This window comes from Pteropus vampyrus, unplaced genomic scaffold (assembly GCF_000151845.1).
Source record: "Pteropus vampyrus isolate Shadow unplaced genomic scaffold, Pvam_2.0 Scaffold170, whole genome shotgun sequence".
Taxonomy (NCBI): domain Eukaryota; kingdom Metazoa; phylum Chordata; class Mammalia; order Chiroptera; family Pteropodidae; genus Pteropus; species Pteropus vampyrus.
Window position 1 is genome coordinate 3,021,387 of NW_011888951.1, and position 6,952 is coordinate 3,028,338.

The following is a 6,952-nucleotide window of genomic DNA, read 5'->3' on the forward strand; positions in this document are numbered from 1 at the left end:
TTCCTCTCAGTCAACTACAGACATCGTGGTAACTGCAGCCGCTATCTACATGTTGCTTGATTAATTTATTTCCCTTTTCCTGCCATTTAGCTAATGTTCTAGTTGAGGTTCCAGGTGGGATCATGACTGAACTGATATCACTTCATGACAACACAGCAGTTGATGGTCTTTGTATCCCCTACCCCTGATTTGGAGACAAGGGTTTCTTGCTGTGAGACGAGGGCAAAGATGCAGAGTGGCACAGGGGTAGACTGTGATAGTAACTCCCCGTTTGCCCCTGCCAACCTACTGTCTGCCCTTCTCTGCCCTATTCTGTGCCCAAGGGGCCGAGCCAGAGCTCTGAATTGCATCCTTTGCCCTCTGGCTTCTTGGCCCTCCAGCTTCCTGTTGGGTTTGGCCAATGGGAAGCACTAGGCAGGAAATCAGAGGGTGGGAGGAGATCAGTGTAGGGCTGGTTCTACCCATTTCCCTCTGTGCTCTGACCCATTTAGTTTGGCTGCAGTCACATCCCTCCTTGACCGCAGCGCCTACGTGGTCGGCCCTCCTCCGCAGGCTCCAGCCCACTCTGGGCTCCAGGAATCTCTTTTCTCCCCTCATCCCTTCAGCCCTGGAGTGAGAATGGTTCCCATTGCTGCTAGTCTCTCAGTGTCTCAATATCTCTTGTTGGTTCCTTAACCCTACTCACACATCTGAGAAAAGGCTTCTCATTAAAATCCCTTGAACCTTCCAAGCTGGCTTCTGTTTCCTGCCAGAAACCTCACTGTCAGGACACCTGTTACATGTGCAGTTAGACAGGTTGCATAGACAAAGGTAACACGAGTCCAGAACCGAGGCTCGCCTGTTCTGCATACTACTAGCTGGGATGTCAGGACCTGGATGAATAACCCCAGAGAAAGAACACCAACAAGAAGAAAAGAGGGTCCAGGGCCTGTCTGGGGAGCACCAGCATCCGGAAGGCAGGCAGAGAAGAGGCAAGAGCAGCAATGGAAGGAGCAGGAGCAGCTGCGAGGCAGGAATCAGGAGAGAGGAGTGTCCCAGAAGTCTAGAGAGATGTATGTGAAACAGGTTAGGAGACCAAGGAGCAGAAGACAGAGAACTGACAACTATATTTGGCCATGAGGTCATGGTGGCCTCAATGGATGAGTCAGATGTCGTCCTTACAATGAACTCACAGAAAAAGCAAGCAAGTACAGTAAAGTCTTGGAGGAAGAAGTTTTGGGTTCACCTGGCATCAAAGGAGAACAAAGCTGGACTTCATGGGAAGGCTCAGAGCAGGGTCCACCATGAGGCAGGAAGTGGGGTACAGTAGGAATAGGGCCTGGAGGCATCTGGGGAAATTCTAGTGTAATGGGGACAAAGAAGCATAGAAGACTCTGGAACAGTCAGCTGGACTGTGAGTTGTGAACAGCCGGCCTGGGAAGCTGGACTTGATCCCAGAGCAGTGGGGAGCTAGAGAAGGGTTTTATGTGGGGGAGCACTCAGATGGGGGTGCTAGGACACCCAGGCCTGGATATAAGAGGGAAATATCCACCTCATCCTAGGAGCCCAGCACAAGGCCTGACCCATTGTAGGTACGCGATAAAATTCTAATTGACTCTGTGGACGGAATATAGGTCACTGCTGATGTTGAAGATGGTGGCTGATATCACCCTATGACTGGTGTTAATATACTATGGTAGTAAAAAATTTACTCCAAATTGGAAAAAAAAAAAATGCAAAAGCCAGATGTTCAAAAACACTAACTTCATTAGAGACTGACAATTGAAATAGCCAGGGTTTCAAAACTAGGTATGTTTCACACATTTCAGAATGAGGTGTTATTATCTCTTGTTTTCCCAAGTAGAGGAGGGTGGGGAGAACAACTGCTCCAGCAAATGACTGACAATGTTGGGAGACAACTCAGTCTGCTGGGTGACTGGATTATAGCTGGAAATTAATTGCCCATGAATGTGGAAAGAAGGCCAAGTCCACACAAAGTGTTCCATGGACTGCATCTACTACCAAGAAGAAAGGAAGAAAGAAAAAAGATGTTCTGATTCCAATTAAAAAAAGAAAAAAAAGATGAAGAAAAGCCACCACCCAGCAGCTAATTACTGACAGGCCAATGCCTGGGCTAGCTCAAATGCAAGGGCTGACATGATAGAATGTTAGCATCTTGCAATCTGCTGTTAATAAAATGTAGCACAAAGGCACAGAGAAGCTGTACATCTGCTCACAGGATGCTGCACAGCTTGGGGAACCCTGCTCAGCCTGCCTACTGCTCACTCACAAGGGCTGGTGTGAAATCCCAAGCCTGGGCTTGGGGCAGGGGCAAAGGATGTCATGGTGTGCAGGACCCAGAAGGAAGGGGAGCCGGGCTGGAGCCTGCTCTCCAAGATGCCCTCTGCACATTGTCTGTGTATTTATCACCAACCAAGGGTCTCTCTGAATATGGAGGGGCCGGCTTGGTGGCCCTGCTGGAGAAAAAGGTCTGAACAGGAGAAATCTTTAAAAATCAAGTTAGTAGTAAGAGCAAAAGCTTAAAGTCTCACAGTGAGGCACTGGTTAAATAAATTAAAGTGCATCCATCCAGTGAAATACTATACAGCAGTTAAGTTAAATACTATTAGTAGTTAAGAAGAATGAGGAAGATATGCGGATTCCCAAGCTCGATGCAGAAGTTTGTAACCGGGGTCCTAGAGAGAATGGAGGGCTCTGTGAACCTGACTAGAGGAAAACCGCATCTTAATTTTCACTAACCTCTCACTATAATTCAGCGTTTCCTTCGATTATAAATGTAGGCCACGAATCCCAGTAGCGTTAGCAGCAACTTGGTCACTGATAGAAATTACAGATTTTCTCATAACCACTTCATAGTTGTTACAGGTATCTCAAAATATCAATGAGATCACTACTTTGAAACTATTAATAGGGATTACACCCACTACTAGATCTTGTTATTTAATGTGTTTGTAAAGAAGTACACGTATTGCTAACCCACAAATGTAGTTCTCTATTCCGCCAAATGTATTAAACAAAATTGGTTTCCTCTGTGACCTTCCGTGTTTTACTTTATCCACTTAAAGCACTGTGAGAACAGGTCATAGGCTTTCCCAGACTAGCAAAGTGGTTCATGGCACAAAAAAGGCTCAAAAACCCTAGTCTAGTATTAATGAAAAGATAAATGTTCAGAACAGTGTGGATCACATGCTACCCTCTGTGTGTTTTAAACAACAACAACAACGGATCAATGGAACAGATTAGAAACTCAAAAATAGACCCACACAAACAGGCTTAATTGATTTTGACAAAGGTACAAAACGATTCAGTGAAGAAAAGAAAGCCTTTGCAGCATGTGGTGCTGCAGCAATTGAACATCCAGAGGCCAAAAAAAGAAAAAAAAAAGAGCCTAAACCTAAACCTAACATCTTATACAAGAATGAACTTAAATGCAAGATGTAAAACTGAATCTGAATAAATCCAGTGGACTGCATCAATGTCAATATTCCAGTTGTGATATTGTACTGTTATTTTGTACAATGTTATCATTAGGGGAAACTGAGTAAAGGGTACAGAAGATTTCTCTGTATTATTTCTTACAACAGCGTGAGAATCTATAATTATCTCATAATTAAAGATGAGTTAAACAAGTTAATCTTGTACAAATCATCACTGGAAAAAGACACAAAAATGGCGGGGACATCTCCGAGGAGAGAAACACAGGTGAGTTACCCTTTTAAATTGTTTACCATTTCCATGTATTACTTATATTCCCAATTAATTAATTATGTTAAAACAAAAACAAAAAGTCCAGAGAAAGAGGAAGAAGTGAGTGGGAAAATAAATTATCCTAGTAAAAATCAAAACTGTCTCTAGGTTACATTTGAATTAAAAGCATTATGAACGATAAATTTCCAACCTGCCCTGTGAAAGGGTTTAGTTTAAAATTTTAATACTCTATTAATGCTCATTTTTAAAAAAAAAAAAATTGACTTCGTGCTTTGTTCATTTTCAAAACAAAATCAAAGGATTTGAAACTAAATAAATAATAATAATTTCATTGCTTGTGTAAGACCTGAGCTAGGTTGTTCTTTGTATTCAGTCTGTCCACATGCCTTAAAACACAGCTGGGCTGGGTGCACTGCAATTGGGCAGCAAGTCCTGGGGTGACCACGACTCCCCTTCCCTAAGAAGGAGAGCACAATGTGGTCAGGAATTTAGCTCCGGACTCAGATGGAACTTGGATTTAATCCCATCTCTGCCAGTTATAGAAAGTATGACCAAGTGTAAGAACCTAACCTCTGTAGGCCTCAGTCTTGTCATCTGTAAGATGGGGTTATTATGATACCTGCCTGAACCAGTCACTATGAGGATTCGCAGAGAGAATTTATGGAAAGCGCTCAGCAAAGTGCCTGGCATGTGGGAAACACCAGGAAGTAAAGACCATAGTGCTGGCTTTAGCCTCCTGACATGGTCTCAAAGAGGAGGCTGCCTTCAATCATCTGATGATGACAACACAGGTACCATATTCTGTTCACCGAGAGGTGGCATCAGAGGTGGTATTTCACATAAGAGTTTCCCGCACCTTCTGCACATCCCTAAGTCAGTGTTACCGGGGCAAAGGCAAGCTCAGAGAGGTTGTATGATGTGCCCAAGAGCACACAGGTAGGAGGAGGCAAAGAGGAAGAGCAGGGCCCAGGCTCCTGAGCTTTTGCCAAGGAAAAGAGGCCATGGCTCTTTCCAAGGTTCCTGAGCAGTTCTCCAGTAAGAAGGTCCTTGGCCCAGGCCCCCAAGACCACAGCACCCAGGAGTGGAAGGGGCTTTGGGAATCCTCGAGGCTGCAGAAAGAGAAACTTATCCTCTTCCTTAGGCCCAGAGGGATGTGCTTCTGTCCTCAAGAGGACGCAGAGCACCCCTACTCCACTTTCCAGAAAAACTGGAGCTATCATGGTAGGAAGGCTTCTCTCAGTAGAATTTCGAGGACCAAAACCTAGAGGTGGAGCCTTAGAAGACCCACCTCCTTGCTTCATTCTGGCCACAAGAACGAGCAATCTGTTAGTTCCAGCTTGCACAATGGGGCTTGTGGTGGAGCTCAGGCAATAGGAGATGTTGACTGCCTTGTGGCCTAGTGTGGGGCCTGAGACCCTGAGGTTCCTTCCCTCTGTTCACGTTACTTTAGCATTCTCTCAGGAGGCTTTTTGTGCTGCAGTCTGTGAAATAGGCAGTGGTTTCAGGAGGCAAATGTCCTTAGGCTGCTCTCCCTATGCTGTACTAGTATATGCCCAGCATCTAGGATGCATCCACAAGGTCCATGTTCAAAAAAATCTCAAGGTGGAAACTCAGGACAAAATAGATGTTTAAAACTCTAGAACTAGTGCCCAGGAGGATAAGTTGCCCTCTGCACACCCTCGGTCACTTATAAGTTATGTGACTTGGGGCAAATTACTATCCCTCTCTATGTCTCACTTTCCTTAATAAAATAGAGATGACAATGCATATCCTACCTGGACTGTTATGAGGATTAAATGAGGGAAGGGTGCAGGGCTTGGCACCCAGCGTAGTTTCAGTGAAGGCTGATTCCCTGTTCTTCATCCCTTGTGTGGGGTCGCAGCAGACAGAGCACAAATGCATGGCAAAAGATGTCGCCCATGAGTGGCCAGAGGCAGAGCAATTCAGCCCTCCAGCCAAAAATCCACAAGATGGACCAGAAATTCAGCCATTTATTGTCACAGGAACTCAATAACTCCTGGTCTAACCAATGCTGAGCTCCACATTGGGGTCTGAGGACACAGAGAAAAATGTGATCCGTCACTGCCTGCCTCCAGGAAGCTCGGAGACTTGTAGGAGGGAATTCTACTCGATGGGATCAGTGTGATAGAGGGCGGCAGAGCCCTGGGCAAACCCTAGAGAGATTCTTAATCCAGATTAAGGTGGTCTGGAGGAGGGGGACGCCTGGACTAAATCTGAAAGGATAAGTAGATGAGTAGGTGAAACTAGGAGTCTAGGTAGAAGACTCAGCATGTGCAAACGTGCAGAAATGAGAGAGGCAAGAGAATAGGTCATGGGACACGGGGTTGGGGTTGCGGCTGGTGTCTGAAGACAAAGACAGGAAGGCGTCTATTTCACATGCAGGGCAGCACAAAGATGATTGCCGAGAGACTGGTGCCTAGACTACAGCTCATTTTGATTTCCCAGGAGATCCTAGGTATCTGGCACTGCAAAAACCTAGTCCTCCAGCGGACACCCGCATGGAAATGCGCGCTTCCCTGTGGAGGCCTGTTGTTAGGCAACAGGCCCCACCCCCGCGGTCGTCTGAACTCCGCCGGCCCCGCCCACAACTGCTGCTCGCACGCCCTCCCCTGGCGGCATACTGTAAGTACATCCGGCGTCAGGAAATGCAAACCTTCCAGAACGTTATCCTGGCTCACAGCCAAGATAACGGTCTGCCATTTAGGATGAGCAGTCCTGCTCCGGTTCTGGTCACTGCCTCCCATCCTTTCTGCCTGAACCTGGCTGACTCCACCCCTGCAGAACCTAGGCTGGGCCAGCCAGTGAGGGAGAGGAGGCTAGAAAGGTGGGCAGGCAGTTGGGGTTGAAGGTATGGGTCTTTATTCTTAGAGCAGGAGGGAGCCATGAAGGAATGTAAGCAGGGCAATAACATATGCAAATCCGTTTTCTATGCTCATGCTGCCGCTGGAGAACAGCTTGGAAGAACAGGGTTTTCAGGGAGCAGTTTGGATTCGAGAGCCCATAGGAAAGGACAGAACTTGGGGTTCTCGCCAGGGGTAAAGAAAGAAGGCAAGCCTACCACCCTGACCCAGAGTTCGTTTTTCCTCTTCAGCAACCTTCAAGGGTTCAGAAAAGATGCAGATCAGTCTCTGGAGATTCATCAGATCATAGGCCTTTTGGAAAACTGAGTGATCCTCCCCTTCCTGGAGTCCTGTGGAGATGGACCCTTACAACAGGGCAACAG